This window comes from Camelus ferus, chromosome 11, assembly GCF_009834535.1.
Source record: "Camelus ferus isolate YT-003-E chromosome 11, BCGSAC_Cfer_1.0, whole genome shotgun sequence".
In the NCBI taxonomy this organism is placed as follows: domain Eukaryota; kingdom Metazoa; phylum Chordata; class Mammalia; order Artiodactyla; family Camelidae; genus Camelus; species Camelus ferus.
In genome coordinates, this window is record NC_045706.1 from 8,409,089 (window position 1) to 8,425,647 (window position 16,559).

General features: G+C 46.0%; 1 protein-coding gene across 2 annotated transcripts in view; it reads right to left on the bottom strand.

The window, feature by feature from the left end:
* The window catches only part of LOC102519002 (putative DMBT1-like protein), a 65,916-nt gene extending 53,009 nt beyond the window's left edge, over nucleotides 1-12,907 (bottom strand). For both annotated transcript variants that reach the window (XM_032490725.1, XM_032490724.1), the window contains exons 1-3: nucleotides 12,818-12,907; nucleotides 3,953-4,015; nucleotides 1,249-1,278 (exon numbers count right to left, since the gene is read on the bottom strand). The gene's annotated coding sequence lies outside the window, so the exon portion shown is untranslated. The remainder of the gene's footprint in view (nucleotides 1-1,248; nucleotides 1,279-3,952; nucleotides 4,016-12,817) is intronic.
* Nucleotides 12,908-16,559: the final 3,652 nt, after the last annotated feature.

Consider the following 16,559-nt stretch of genomic DNA (forward strand, 5'->3'; position numbering starts at 1 on the left):
GGACCATCAGGACCCCCTGGTATTTTCAACTCACTTGTTCTGCTTATTTTGTTTCTCCATCTGTTTATATTACTGGCCTGTCTCTGAGTCGGAGGTGCTGCCCTAGCAGGAAACCACCCCACGGCCCCACAGTGTCCCATGTTCTCTCCAGCTCTCCCGACACGACTCCATGCTGCACCAGACCACGGAAATCACTCAATGATATCCATAAGAAATGTCCAGTGGGTGAACGGCCATTGCTTATCTCTTTGCACTAACTTGGGTAGATGCCTGCCCTCTTCTGTCACACTTTTATTCTCTCAGCTTGCTGTCTGGGTCACCATGTTTCAGTGTATGTCCTGAGTCATGTGTCCATTTCTGAGCCACTGGGCAGTAGCAGCTGCAGAACTATACTTCATAAGTAAGTGTGAGAGTCAGAATACTGTTCCTGAAAAAACGCCCACGTCCTAATCCCCAGAACCTATGAATATAGTACATTACGTGGCAAAGGGGAACTAAGGCTACAGATGGAATTAAGGTTGCTAATCAGCTGCTAAGGTAGAGACATTATCCTGGATTATAGATGGCCCTGATGTAATCACAAGTGTATTTAAAAGTGGAAACAGAAGGCAGAAGAGAGTCAGAAAGAAATTTTGAAGACACTACACTGGTGGCTTTGAACACAGAGAGAGAAGGCCATAAGCTAAAGAATGCTGGTGGCCTTTAGACAGGTAAAGGGAAGGAAATGGATCCTCCAGTAGAGCCACCAGAATGAACACAGCCTGGCTGACCCCTGGGTTTTAGCTCGTGAGGCTCATTTTTTGACTGCTGACTTTGAGTCACTAAGTTTATGACAATTTGTTACAGCAGCAACAAGAAACTCATACAATAAGCAAATATTCCATGAGATCAAATGACACTTCTTCCAAAGAAAATTTGAAACTTGTCATTTATAAAAACTGAGACATTTTGAACACTCTCAGAGCAACAGCCAACATGAAGCTTAAAAACAATGATAAAATCGCTATGTTCAAAATAGTTTCCAGTATTTTTTCAAAACAATGGCATTATTATCTCTCTTTATTTTGGAAGTTAGTGAATCGACTGGGGCAACACCCTGACAATCACTCCACACAAACTCCATTATGAGGGGCAGGTTACAATGAGGCGCTCAGCAAAACACCGCATCTCTTCCACGCATTTCTCTCCTGTATTTGGACAGGTAATCAGAACTGTGCCAGGGAAGACAGCACAAAAATGTTCTCTTACCTGACAATACGGTTGCTGAATTTCCATCACCTATTAGGTATAAACAAATGGAAATATTTCTTATTCAATTAAATGCAATAACCTTCATCTCACCTACCTGTTGATTTTTACCAAATCTATAACATGACAAGTCAAAAACAGGAAATGCGAAATATAGTGAACTCCTGGTGAAATACAGTCCCTTGGGCATAACAGGCTCTTGGAAGGATTTGCTGACTTGATTGATTTGCAGGGACCTAGAGGTAACAGCTTTAACCTGTGGTACTGGCTCCACGGAACGCCTACCCACAGAGCAGGCCAGTCACCACTGGTGTTCAGCCTGTCCGGCACGGTGGCTCCCAACTGAAAACAAGGCAGGATGACCATGGCAGGTCCACATTGGAGCTGTCTTCTCAGCCCATGTCTCCCTCAGGGTCCACTGGCCATTATACCTTCTTCCTGAACTTTCAGGAACGTTTCTATGAATCTGCTATATATAAATATATATCTGGGACAGATTTCAAATTACTGGTAGTAAAATATATGTATCTGCATTGCAAGACCAGAAAAATAGAAACACAAAGCTAATGCCCATATGAATGGAAGGGAAATAGGTAGAAAACCAACCAGCCAGCCAGCCAAACCCTTCGCTAATTATTGGACTGATCATTCAGTTAATCTCTGCACTTCCTGGAACTGGAAGGGAGACAGGAATCACGTTGCACGATGAAATTCTCATTGCCCGAGAAGTGGTCTTTTCCTTAAGGAAGTTACTGTTTTTGTTTGAAGATCACTGAACATTTTAATGACTAATGCCTTGTCTTCAACAGCAACTTTGTAAGAGAGGCAGAATGCTACCATGTATCTGTTCTTTTTCATTTATTAATAATAAATAAGTATTTATTTAGAACCTATTATACACAGGAAAGGTCCTTGGCTCTGAGATAAACAAGACAGACAAAGTTCCTGCTCTCACAAAACTTAGATTCTGGGAAGTGGGAAGGGGAGGATACATGATGAGCAGGTGAACAAAAGAAAAATATAAAGACCATCGCAGATGGTGCAACCGCTACGGAGAGATAAACAGCAGGTTGATAAAAACCAAACATGACTGACAGGGAGCCTATTTTGGATTGAATATTCAGGGGAATCCTCTCTGAAGGGGCAACATTTTAGCTGACACCTGATGACAAGGAGTCAACTAAGAAAAAATCTGGGAGAATGACACTGCAGTTAGAAGGAGGATCCAGTACAAAGGTCCCAAGGTGGGAACCACCTTGTCAGTTGCAAAGGATGGAGAGAAAGGCAGTGGGGAGCTTGGTGCAAGCCGAGTGTTTCCTCGGTGATCAGAGGCGCAGATGAGGATTAGGTCACGTGGGGCTGCACAGGCCACAGGAGGGGTTTGGATGCTGTTCCAAACAGAGCAGCCTTTTCAGCGTTCTGAGTACAGGGGAGTGGTCTGACTTACAACTGACCAGCCTGTTCTAGTTTCTGTGACAAAAACAGATTATATGTGGATTGGAGGGGGAAAGACAAGAGACAGAGACTTGGAAGGCTGCTGCCATGATGAGGATGACAGACGACGGGGTCTGGATGACAGAGGACAGCAGAGCTGGGAGACGCTCATGGGTGTAGCATGTATTCCAGAAACAGAGCCAGAGAATGTTCTGATGGTGCTGGACGTGTGGAGTGAGGAAAAGGGAGGAACAGGGATGGCTCCAAAGACTTCTGATTTGAGAAACTCACTAAATGGGAAAAATATGTCCATTTTAAACACTGGCTCTCCATCAAAGCCAAGCAAGGTATCACAATATCTAACAGAAGGGCAGCTGCGCTCCTCGCCGACTTCTCGGCCTTGAGCAAGCTGGTTCTCTTCTCTATGCCTCGGTTTCATCATCGGTGTGGTGGGAATGACAACGGTACCTACTTCATAAGGCTGCTGTGGGAAGTAAATGTCATGCATGCAAAGTGCTCAGAATTAACTAATTCTTTAGAGCAGGGGTCAGGAAACTAAAGCCTGTGGTTGAAATCCAGCCTAGTGCTCGTTTCTGTAAAGGAGATTTTCTTGGAACACAGGCATGGCCGTCAGTTCACAAATCGTCTGTGATTGCCTTCATGCCACCGGAGCAGCGCTGAGCAGGTGCTGCAGCGGCCGTCTGCTCCACCGAGCCTGAAATCATATCTGGTCCTGCACAGAAAAGGTCTGCTGAGCCCTGGATCAGGGAATTAGGTAACTAATAGTTCTGCAGGTAAAGGTCTTTAAACAGTGCCTCAAACATCACTGACGCTCCATCAAAGTCACTCTTCTTAGTCTATGTACATCTCATTAAACCCCAACAAAGCACTGCCAAGTGCGTGTTTTTATCCCCTTTTTAAAAAGGAGAGTAACTTGCTTGCCCAAGGCCACACTAAATAAATGGCAGAGACGGAACTTAAACTCAGACCTTCTGCTGCCAAACCCATCATCTCTCCCTCCTCCCACAGCTCACCTGGGCTCATCTACATGCCTGTCTTTCACATGTTCCCACTGGGTTTACAAGTCTCAGGACTCACAGGTTTCTAGACACCAATAAACTGATGATTCATGTACAAAATATGTAATATGTTCTCCCCTCCAAATGTGGCTCTGCATTTCCGACCAAAAAACAAAACAAAACTTTTAGTTTTTAAACAAAAGGAAAATATGCGTCAAGTACTGCCAATTCAACATGAAAATACTCCCTACCTGGTGGCAGCAGCAGTGACTTCGCAGCATCCTGTGCAGAGGGAAGGGCTGAGACTTCAGCACCTGTGAGGATGTAAAGTATTCGTTCTGAGCCCACATAGCGGGAAGGAATGTATGCTGAACTGTTGCATAAGCTAAACAAATAATTTACCAAGCTTTTCCCTTCACATGGCGATAGCAATAGTGCTTTTAATAGCAATTCCGCTGAAAAAAATGAAAATACCAATACTAGAGAATAATGTAAAACCCTCATGATTGAAATGAAAATAAACCCTTGTGGAGGGAAGAAAGTGGTCCAACAGCATCTGCAGCTTAAATCATCGTAATGGCTCAGGAATGTGGAAACGGCAAATAATGGTTAGTCAAAAAGCGGCAGTCCAATCCCTCCCACTACTTGTTCCTTTTTTTTTTCCCCTTTATGATCCACCTTTTACCCACCCAGGTAGCCCATAGAATGAAAAAGTTCAGGTTGGCAAAATAAAAGCATGAATGGACCCCACGTGAGCTTTAAATACTCAGTCTCTGTTAATGTGTGTGGAAAGAAAAGATCATTTTAGAAAGGGGTCCATCTAGAGATGTTTCAATTAAATATGAATTTTAGAAGGAAAAAATATGACTCCCCCCAGAGACGAAAGTGTTGACGCTCCCTGCCTTAGCTGAGATGACTTCAGTTGGCCAGCAAGCATGCGCTTGTGTCGTGGTGCAGTGTGTCTCATACCACGTTCCACCCACTTGTGGCTGGGCTGTTTCCACCCAGAGGACTGCAGTATCTCAGACAGGAGGCAGACACTCATCACACACACAAAACAGTAGAACCCAGTGGCTGTACAGAGAACAGCCTGCTTGTATGGAATTCTGAACCAACAACTCAACTAACAAAACAAGACAAAGGCAAATCAAAGGGAAAAAAAAGAGAAACAAAAAATAAATGATAACAAACCAAAACACACAGACAGACACACCCAACATCTGAGCTGTTTGAACTGACTTTAAAAACTTATTGTCATATGGATAGCCTTTCTGGCCGAATGCAATTTGAAGTTTTAGCAAATAACCAAGTTCACTGCTCTATTTCCACTAAATCATTTCCCAGTTGGCACACGCATTTATGCCTTTAGCATTGGTAGTGTGGTAAATATTAGTCACATGTTGGGCCGTGCTGGGTGGAAATTCATTTGTATGGCTAGACCAGTGGCCCTCAATCAGTGGCAATTTCCCCTACTCTCACCTTGGGGACATTTGACAGAGTCTGAAGACGTTCTTGGTTGTAATAGCTGGTGGGGGGTTGTCGTTCAGTGGGTAGAGGTCAAGGATACTGCCAAACAGCCTACAGTGTGCAGGACAGCCCCCATCACCTCTGTGATGTATTTTCAGTAGTGAAAGATACCAGTTCATTAAAGGTGACACATTTCTGGTTTAGTATAAATTGAAGATGTTTTCTAGATGTGCATGAGTGCTGGCAAGTTAAGTTTTGAAAATTGTTTAAATATGTACTATTAAGCCTACGTTTAAAAAAGTAAAGCTGGTAGATCGGGTCTTTGTCATTTGCTTAAAAAAAAAAAGAAAAGAAATGTAAATTAAATGTGTTTGGTGCATTCTTTTCTGAAAAAAAAATTATGCGGCCCTGACATCAGTAGCGCTGAGGCTGAGAAACCCTGCGCCAGAATGACCATGGTAATTATTAACTGGACTTGAGATTGGCAGTCCCTGACCTGGACTCACAGTCAACAGGACAAAACTCAGTGCTATTCCAATTTATAAACTCCTGGTTTCCTGACCTTCATTAAACTGCAAACTTCTACTGGAAAAACCTGATCTCTGATGCCCCACAGTGTTCCAAAGGTCGAACGCGCTCCGTGAGTGATTAATGTCACCGTTGACTGATGGGGTCTTTTCACCAGTCATTTTGAAGCCTAGTCCTTGCAATGGAAATGCCAATGTCTTCCACTACGTTTGTCTGTATAAAATCCATTTCAACATCTTGTCGCTAGAAAATTCCTGTGCTCAAGTTGAAGCTCTCAAATTACAAATGCTTTTTCACTTTTGGTTCATACAAGTGGTCAGAGATGGTGAGATGTGCATCCCAGGAGGGAGAGGTGACCGTTACCTGAGCAGACGACGCTGGCGTCTTCTCCAGGACCGCAGTTGTGGAGGGACCAGTCGGCATGAGGACACTGGCCCAGAAAACTTTCTCTTCCCGTACAGTCTACCTCATCCAGCAGAAAATCACCTTCCCCGTCACCAAATCGGGCCTCCCCAGGGGCTGCGAGGGCACGCCCACAGTCCAGCTGCCGGCACACCACGTCGGCGTCATTCATGTCCCACAGGTCGTCACACACCCTGCCCCACCGGCCATGGTAGAAAACTTCCACACGTCCGGAACATCTGTCTGACCCGTTCACTAGTTGCAACTGTGGCCAGTCTTTCAAAAATACAAAAATAGGGTGTGTTAGGAGAAGGAATCTATTCTGTATCAACCCCTCTGTTTAGCCACTCAACAAGGGTTTACTGAACACATGCTGCGTCCCAGCAGAGAGCCCTGGGGTCCTGTGGTTCAGAGAACAAATCTGTCTCTTCTGCCATGGGGTTTAGAGTCTAGTTTGAGGAGACTGGAGGAGGCAGTCACATGATTCCAAAATTAAGTTTGAACTTACAATTCTGCAAAGTGCTAAGAAGCAAATGGGGAGATGCTCATAATGTTTTGAGAGCATAAGGGGCTGGGGGTTCCAGGATATCTTTTCTAAGAAGTGATGATGGTCCTGAGGCTTGGAGGAAGAGCAGGAAGGAGGTAAGCAGACAAAGAGGGATGGGGGAGAGGTAGTGCCTTCCATGGCGCGTTGGGAAAAGGCAGAGATTTATGAACGAGGCGAAGGCATGGAAGTCTCCAGGTGACACTGTTCTGTTTGGTAGTATTTATAAAGCTGGAGTCCTACTCACCACTTAGAAGCACATGACCCACCAAACCACATCACATGAGGAGTTAGAAAACCCTGACTCACCACCAGGAAATGGTGTTAGGACCTCAGCGTCTAGGAGCAGAGAGAAAGAAATGAGAACGTGCCACTAGCTGTGCAAAGTCGTCCACCCAAGTCTCCTACCAGTGGAGTAGACACTGAGCTAAGGGCTGCCTCAGGGAATATATTAGGCAGGTTCTTTCTGATCGGTGGCAAGTGAGAGACTGATGGTCCATTGGGGCAGCTCAGAGTCACTCACACGTTGTTCTTTTAAACTGGATCACTTGTGAAAACATGCCTTCTGCCATGAACATGCCAGAAAGGCAAACAGGTCAAGCGTTTACAGAAGTGTTTTCCTCTGTCACTCATAAAGGGACTGCTAAGGAAGAAAGCTGTTAACAGCTCAAGTTAACAAGAGAGAATGAGCTTCTCTTCGTTCATCTCTGAATGTGCTAAATGGCTATGGAGAGGTGCTCAGTGCCCCAGGGCCACACATCAGGTCACAGGCACTAGCGAGGTGTCTGAAGCTAGGATTTTCTTCGGTCTGGTTTTACTTCAATTACATCCTTGAATGATAATTTATTAAGTCATATTCATATTCTCACTTCACAATTTTCTAAAAAACATTCAGGCAATGAGAACAAAACAGTTTGGGGAGAAAATGTTCTGTCCATGCTTAAAGGCCAGGAAGCAACTGTTTTTTCCTTTCCTTTGCTGAGCCCTTTTGATTAAATTCACTATTTGTCTTCTTCCCCCGCCCCACCTCCTGCAACAGGTTATGTTGGCAAATATAATCAGAGGACTGGGGGCATCCGTGGGTGTTCCACTAAAGATATACTAAAGTGTGATTCTTACCAAAAGCTCCTGACATTTCATATTCATATTCTGTGAGAAAGAAAAGAAAGCTGAATGTAACTTGAGTCTATTAGAGATATTAAAAATTCTGGAATACCCTGAACTTGATGGAAGCGTCAGCAGTTGTCCCACTGCTAAGACCCCAGTGAAAAAGTTCAACCTGGAATTAGTCTTTTATATGATTAATCCAAAAAGGAATATGGGAAGGAAAGACCTTTTGACTATTTTCAATATTTCGGAAAATACAAACATCTTGATCCTAACCCCATACTCAGCAATAGCCTGGTACATTCAACAGGGGTTGGTTTTTCTGTTTCTCAACCTGCAGCTGGGGTTGGAGACACCCAATCTCCAGGCTAAACAGATACATCTTCCTAAGGTATTTAAAACATTATTTTCACATTAAAATAAAGTGGTTTTATATTAACTTGGAAGTCAAACACCATGTGACTTTTTAAGACAAAAGGATTTCAAGGAGAAGGGTCTGTGCTTGGGGAAGGCAACCCTAGGCCGTGCTCCCTGGGGGCACGTGTTTGAGAAACGTGGGAACTGGCTACCCTGCTAACATTGGTTCTCTCACTCATAGTCAGTCACTCATCTCCCCAGTTAACACACAGCAGCTTTCTCTCAACATCACTGGAGGAAGAGCACTTCAGGAAACAAAACAAGGGTGATGTGAGTTTCAATGATGCAGGAAGGTGGGTCTGGAGGCTCTGGTTTAAATAAATTAGGGCAGCTGCCTCTGGGGAGCGTGCCAGGCTTCCTTGGGGGCAAGTAGGTGAGAAGAATGAGGTCACCAGCAGAGCATCAAAGACAACTCTGAACGTCTGTACATTCTGTTTAGGCTCAGGGCAGTTTTTTTTTTTTCCTGAATGTAGGCATATTTGGTGGAGGGGCCTGAGCACCAGATGCAGAGTCCAGAGGCTTGAATATTTGCCATGTGACTTTGGTTGAGGCACTCGGCCCTGATTTAACCTTGTTGCCGAACCTCAGTTTCCTTATTTGTAAAACAGGGATCGTAACACAAACCGCCTGAGTTGTGTAAGGACAGAGTGGGCCAATGGATGGAAGGTGCCAGAAAACTGTGACGTGCCCCGTGACCTGACTGCACTCGCACTTCGAGGCAGCCTTTCAGGCAAAACCACTCAAGACATTCAATATACCTGGACTTGGAACACATGGAGTGCTAAGATTATAATAAAGATTCAGAAAGGCTGTCAAAATACCATATTTGAAAGAAGTTAGATTATTCCTCTCCCCAGAAAAATGACGGAGTAAACTTAGTCAACTTTAATCCGTACAGGAATTATTGGGAAAGTATCTGGACTGAGGCTGACACTTGAGGAAGGAGCTGTAGAAAACTTTGCCTTCATTAGTAAAGCAATTATTAATTATTAACCATCAATTAATTATAACTGAATAAGTCCCTATTAAAATGAACAAATTCAACCACACATGCCTAATTCTAAAGCAGGGTTTCTTTCTTTTTTTAAATTATTTTTTAAAAATGTGTTGCACGATTTTTATGTTTATTATCTATTTATTTATTTTTTGAGGGGGAGGTAATTAGGTTTACTTATTTACTTATTTATTTCTAGAGGAGGCACTGGGGATTGAACCCAGGACCTTATATAATGCTACACATGTGCTCTACCCTCCCCACTTAAAGCAGGGTTTCTTAACATCAGCACTACTGACACTTCAGGCTAGAAAATCCTCTGGGGTGGGGGCTGGTCCGCGCACTGTAGGGTATTCAGTAGCATCCCTAGCTTCCACCCGTAAGATGTCAGCAGCACCCCCTACTTGTGACAATCAAAAATATCTCCAGACATTGTCACATGTCCTGGGGGACAAAATCACCCCTGCTTGAGAACAACTGTTCAAAATTTATACCTGAAAAGTGCTTTAAAATGGGCTCTACTGATTGCTAACTGGACTAGTCTCAGCCCCTCCCTCTCCCCCAAAGTACTTGGCCCAAGGACACGCTGCCTAAGAGGCTAGCAGAGTCCTCTTCCCACTGGCCCAGGCTGCCTGGAGCACCCAGACGAGGCAAAGGTGACCTCTGCCCAGTCCTGCCTGTCCTGAGGACTCACAGGAAAGGATCTGGAAAGTGTCTGGCATGGTTCGACAGTAAGGTAGGTCCCAAGGGTCCAGGAGGTTGAGGGGCCAGTGCTGCCTTTACCCTGCAGGCTGGGGGTAGGCCTTGGGAATTGTGGTTTAATGGGCCAGAACTCTGCTCCACCCCCTTAACCTGCTCTCAAGACAGAGCCGCCTGCAGTGGGAAAGGTCCCAAAAGGGCAGGGTCTGGTGTCTGCCGTCACCAAGAGAGGTGAGTCTAGTGCTGAGTGACAGAGGCTGGCACATGGAAGAGTCTGAAGTCAATCCCACGGTTCAGAGACATGGTGTCCACTGCTGGGTTGCCAAGTCCTCTGCAGTAATATTTGCTGCATGAACGTGTGCTTGGCTCTTGGGCACTTGGTGATGGCTCAGGTCTTGCTTCCTGGCACCAAAGATGTGGGGGGAGTGATCTGGGAGTGGGAGAGCAATCTCCCCCCAGTTCCACCAGAACCAAGGCTGTGGAGCAAGGGGACGGCTTCCTCTGGCTCCTGACTCGAGTTGGCCCTATCACCCAGTCAGTTTATCAGAGCCATGATGGCATGGTCTCCAGGAGGTAGATTTCCTCCAAAAGCAGAAATGTCAGGCGCAGCATCACTGGAGGAGGCCTGCTTCTCCGGCTATGGAAGGACAGGTCAGTAGATCAGAACTAACAGGTGCTTCTTACAGCAGTGCAGTGAGAGCAGGAGGACAGCCGTTGTTCTGGTTGGTATCACTTCTGCTGTGTTCGCTAAAAGCCAAATGATGTGCAAAAAGCCACATAAAGAGGGAGAGGGAGTGGGAATCAGAGAAACATCAATCAGGGAGGCCAGCTGCACTTGCAGTGCACAGGGCCCCTGGCTCAGAAGGGCCCTGCTCTTGCTTCAATGCTCTGCTGTCTTGAAATTCTTAATAATTTTTGAAAAAGAGACATTTTTATCTAGGACCTGGAGTTATGCAGCCAATACTGCAACTGGGCTGATTTTTTTTCACTTCAAACCTAAAATGTTCCCCTAGAATGATTACCTCTAGCTTCTCAAATACACACAAGAAGATTGGGGTTAAATTTAGGGTGCCCTGGTGTTTCAGGGAGAAACTGAGGAAACGACTGGGAAAAAATGAAAAATCAACTCCTGAAAAGAGAAAAAATTTACCCGAGCAGATGACACCAGCATCTTCCTTGTGCCCACAGTTGTGGGCGAACCAGCCGGCGTGGGAGCACTGCGCCAGGAAGGCCTCAGTCCCCGAACACTGCACATCGTCCAGAAGAACGGGGCCGGAGCCCTGGCCGAAGTGCGCCTCTCCAGGGGCAGAGACGGCCGCCCCGCAGCCCAGCTGCCGGCACACCACCTGGGCTTCACGCTCGTCCCACAGGTCGTCGCACACCGTGCACCACACGCCTTCGAAATACACCTCGACGCGGCCCGAGCACCTTCCAAAACCTTCCACGAGCCGCACAGCAAGCCAGTCTTTGGGAGAAACGCAGCCCCCAGCCCCGACCAAAGCGCTGGTGAATGGAGTCAGCCTCTTCCTCACCACCATCACCACCAGAAAATAACCGCTGTTTATTAAGGGCCATCTGTGTCCCTGGCACTGGGCTAAGCTCTTTGCAACCGACATCTTTTTACGACTCACGCCTACCTCCCCGGGTATTACTGGCCCCATTGTGCCAGGGGGGAAACGGGTACGGATAATGTCAGCAGCTTCCCGGAGACCCCACAGGCAGGAGGGGCAGGCAGGGACCCCCAGCTCATTTCGGTTTCTCCTGCTTGGTCCTCGGGCAGGTCTGTGCAGGGCCCTCCCCGAAGGGTGGTGTCGTCCACCGGACCGGTTCCAGCCGGCCTCGTGGCGGGAAATCTGGCTTCGCTTTGTTCTTTTCAAAAGTACTTCCTGCTGGATCCGCCCACCTGCTCTGGCAAGAATATCTACATCCCAGAAGATGGAAACTCTCGGGGTCTGGGCTCCTTGGTATTTTAGCTTAAGACATATCTCCTGATTCCTGGAAACTTCGCACCGCGTCACTGTCAGCATTGAGCTGAGGGTATCGGAGAACGCACGCGCACAGCGGCGCATGCGCGCTCCCTTACTCTCCCCCCACCCCTCGCCCCGCACGCTCGCCTGCGTAAGAGTCCCAGAGGCTGCTGCGCTCTTCCATGAGCTGCCACGCGCGCTTCACCTCTCCGACGACTTTGCTTCGACCATCCATCTGGCTGGCTCCCCATCATTCCCAGGGACAGGTAGGGTGGAGCCTCAGAGCACCCAGCGAACTCTGAATTTGCTTCCCAGCTCGGCCACTCACCAGCTATGCTATTCGTATGGATCCCTAACCTTTCACTCTCCTCATCAGCAAAGTGGGGGCGGTGATAACAGTACCTGCCTCAAATACATATAAGGTGCCTGGCACAGTCGAACCCCGAGGAGCTCGCTGTTTTTATTATTTCCACTTTACCGACGAGTAGTTAGAGAGATGAGGAGACTAATACAAATTCCCACTGCTGGCTGCTGGGGATCCCCCAGGAGATTGGCTTCCTGTCTTCTCTGTGCCCCAGAGAAGTGCTTCTCAAAGTATGGCTCTCCCACAACCCCCCTCATTTGAATCTCCGGGGAGACGGATCCCTGGAGCGCACTCCTTGACTGGGAGTGGGGTGCAGTTTTGCACGTTCAGCAAGGCTTTTGGGGATGATTATCCTATACCCCAGCATTTAAGAGCATCTGAAATAGAGACACTTAAGCCAGTCTTTAATGTATAAGGGCCATGAAATTAGATAAAGATCCAAGGACATCCCTGTCTTGTTAAGCAGAAATAAAATTTGGTGCTTTATTTCCGGGGATGAGCAGCCTGCCCTGCTGGATGGGGACCATCCATTCCCAGGGGCTTTCCCACCTTCTCCAAATCCTCTGCCCTGCAGGTGCCACCCCTCACCTTACTTGAGGCCCTGGGCATCGTCTGGTGCCAACTCACCGTCTCTCTGCTCCACAGATGTGACTGGTCTGGGGCTTCTCTTAAGGAGTCTCTTCCACGGCCTTTCTTGGGGTCCTCTAACATTCCCCCTGGAGCAAACTGAGACACATGAGCCATGTTAGAACCTGGGTATTCAGAACACGGAGAGAGAAAATGACCTCCCAGCAGGGATCACAGCCTGGCATCAGACAGCAGCTTCCTGAACCCACTGACTCACAGGCCTAGCAAAGTGGGGCCTGGGAATCTGAATGTTTGACAATCCAAGAGATTCTGTTTTGTGGCCAACTTGGGAATCCATGGGTGGAATTACTTTTCCTTAAGTTCATGCCCTGGGGAGTAGCAGGTCTTATAACTATTCCTTTTAACCAGGTAAGTGTGTTTACCAGCTATTCCAACTTTTTGTCAACCAGTATATTTTATTACATGTCTTTAGCTGTCTGTAGTTAATCTTGAGGCATTTGCTTTCATTAAGCGACAGTTTATGTGTAAATTCAATCATGCTTTTTAGTTTTAATTTGATGTTTTCTAGTATCTCCTGAGTTTGTCTTTTTACAATTATTTCCCTTTTTTGTTCTCTGTTTTTCTATTTTCATTTTTAATATAGATTTTTCCATTGGGGGATTGTTTAATCAATATAAGTTAACCAATTTTACATGTTTGGATTTGTCTTTTAAAGGCAGCTTTGGTAAGGGGTGCTCAACATAAACACAGTAATCTTTTTTTCCTGGTTCTCAGCTCTTTCTGGTTAGGTATAGTGACTTTGGTCTAACCATTACTTTGACCAAATAGGTAAGAAATATCCTCCAAAGTGGCCCCTTTGACAGATTTTTGCATTATGAACCTATCTGCCTTTCAACTCCCAGCCATTTCTTTCAGCCACTGTGAAGTAACGTCATGTTCTGTAGACAGACCAGCCGTGGACACAGGCCGTGATGCTGTCGGGGGTCTGTAGACTCACAGTAGTTCGTTTAAACTGGACACATCTGTTGAGGAAGACCTATTATGCTTTGTCAGTGGATAAGGTCCTGGGGCCATACAGAGACCTACAGAGCCTGGTGCTATAGCTGGGAAAAAGTCTATATTCTCTGCACAAGTTGAGCACTAGACCAGACAGGATATAACCCAGTGACTAGATGTGTGGTCCGGGCTACAAGACCCAGGAGAGGTCTCCCTGTGGGGAGGAGAGACTTCTGGAAGTCAACTGAGTTGGTGCTGTTAATACAATAATTAATCCTTATTCAGCACCTACTATGTGCCCGTCATGAGTCTAAGCAATTACATGCCATATGGCCTTGAACAGACTTGAAAATAACTCTATTATTGTTTCCATTCCCATTTTACAGCTTAGGAAGTCAAGGCACGAGGAAGCCAAGTAACTTTCCCAGACCCCACAGCTAATAAGAGGCAATGCGGGGATTGGGGTTCCGGAATCTAGACACTCAGCCACTAAATTACCCAGCCTCTCACGCTTGCAGGTACTCCCTCTCCTTTTCCTTCACACTCCCACCTCCCACCTCCACATCAGGTCAGTTCCTCCACTCACCTTTTCCTTGGTAGGAATTTCCTTATGTCTATACAGAGCTTTCCCTTTCCAAAGCACTGTCTACGCCCATCATCTCATTATAGTATCAAAGAAGATCTCTGATATGTGCTGGTCAGGTGACCTGGATAGTCATTCAAAACAGCAGGATCTCTACTTCTTCCGCCCAACCCCACCCTAGCCATTTTGAATTAAGGTTTTAAAAATTACTTTATGAGTGAAATACTATAATTATTTATTTGTTTGTTTGTTTGGTGGAGGGAGGTAATTAGGTTTACTTACTTATTTATTCTTGGAGGAAGTACTGGGGATTGAACCCAGGACCTCATACATGCTAAGCATGTACTCTACTATTTGAGCTATAACCTCCCCACCATAATCATTTTTTAACCAGTTTCCCTACTTCAGTCTCTCCTCACTAGTCTGTGTCACCTGTCTACACATCTGAAAAAGCCACTTTAGTGTCATTCTCCCTGCCTACCCTGTATCGTCATCATCTACTGGATAAAAGCCAAAGTTCTTAGGCCTGAATTTCAAAACCCTCCACAGTCAGATTCCCACCTTCCTTTCCAGCTCCTCTCCTTCTGGTATGTTGTTCTCCTGCCCTCAGAAAGAAGCTCATACTGCCCACCTCGATGACTCTTCTTGAGTTATCAACATTCCCTGGAATGTTTTAACCCCTTATAGCAACATGATATCCTAGCCGTCTAGGCAAGACCAATGTCAAATTGGAAACCCTTATAGAATGTTTCCTCACTCCCCCAGCTGGAAACCTAACCTCCCACAGTACTTACATTTAGTCCATTCAGGTTTAACAAACATCACTGAGCACCTGCTATGTGCCAGGCATGGGGATCCAGTGGCAAATGATAGTGTCTTAATAACTCATTGGCTTCCCACTGACTTGGGACTACCTGTGTTCATGTCTTGTCTCCTTCACCAGCTTGGAAGGTCCTGGATGGAAAGGACCATCCTCCCTTGGGACCTACTGGGTGCTCACTAAACGACTAGCAGATGAATGAATGGGCTGGGATACCAGGTGGGCCTTGGAAAATGGGTTGGCTAAATTTAGAGGAAGTGGATAACCGAGAATGAGCCATTTTTTAAATACAGGAATCAGCAGGGGAGCCATCTGAACTAGAATGGTGGCTCTGTGTTGGAGAAAGAGTGGGCACAAGGACAGATAAATAGGAGAGACTGATATTTTAGGGGGTTGAATGCTGGGAAGAGAAGTCTGAACTTTTTAAGTGGCAGTGGAGGTACCATTTTGGGTTCTCACTCAGAGAAGAGACATGACAACCCAGTGCAGGGGTGGCTAGAGGTGAGTGAGAGACAAGCGCAGGGAGGAAGCTGCAGTGCAGGTGACTCTAGTGAACCAGCCGGAAGACGTCGAGGGCTTGGCCTGTGATGGTAGTTCCAGGGATATAGAAAGAAGGAAGACAAAATGTAAGAAAGTGTTTCTCAAGGTCGGTCCCCCAATGGTCTTTATCAGAATTACCCAAGAAACTGCATAAAATATTGAATCCTTGGCCTCACCCTAGACCTACTGATCTGTAGGATTGTGGTCCATATTTATAACAAACTTCCCAGGTGATTATTATACACACACAAATCTGTGGCTTGATTACCCATGGAAGACAGGAAATGGAAGAGAATGAAAGTGGAGGTTGGCTGCAAGGTTCTGAGGCAATTATGCATCTGAGAGCAGGCAGCTAGCCCTCCAAGCCTGCGAGTCAGGTGCTCCTGACTCACTGGGGAACCTGAGACCTTAAGAGGTTAAGCGACTGTTGGGTCAACATAGCTCCTTACTAGTGGAGTCAGGTTCTAAATGTGACTTCCGTGGTCTCTCAGCCTGAAGGGGGAGCAGGGTTGATCTTTTATGGTTTTTTTTTTTTTTTTTTTTTTTTGTCTTTTCCCAGCTCTGATGATCCAGCCTGAACTAAATTTTATTTACATTTTAATTCCAGTCTTTCTTCTAAAGCCTGTGATACCAGGCTTGAGTATCCGTGGTTATCCAAACGTGTTTGTGAAATTGGAATCCACACCTAAGTTACACCAGAGGAAGGCATAAAATTGGTCTGTCATTAGGCAGAGTCACAAATCACTGTATATGTGAAGGAAAGACAGGCATGACTAGCAATTCAACTCTTAATGGATTTTGATATTTAATCAGGCTGAGAATCAAAACTTTCCGGATATCAT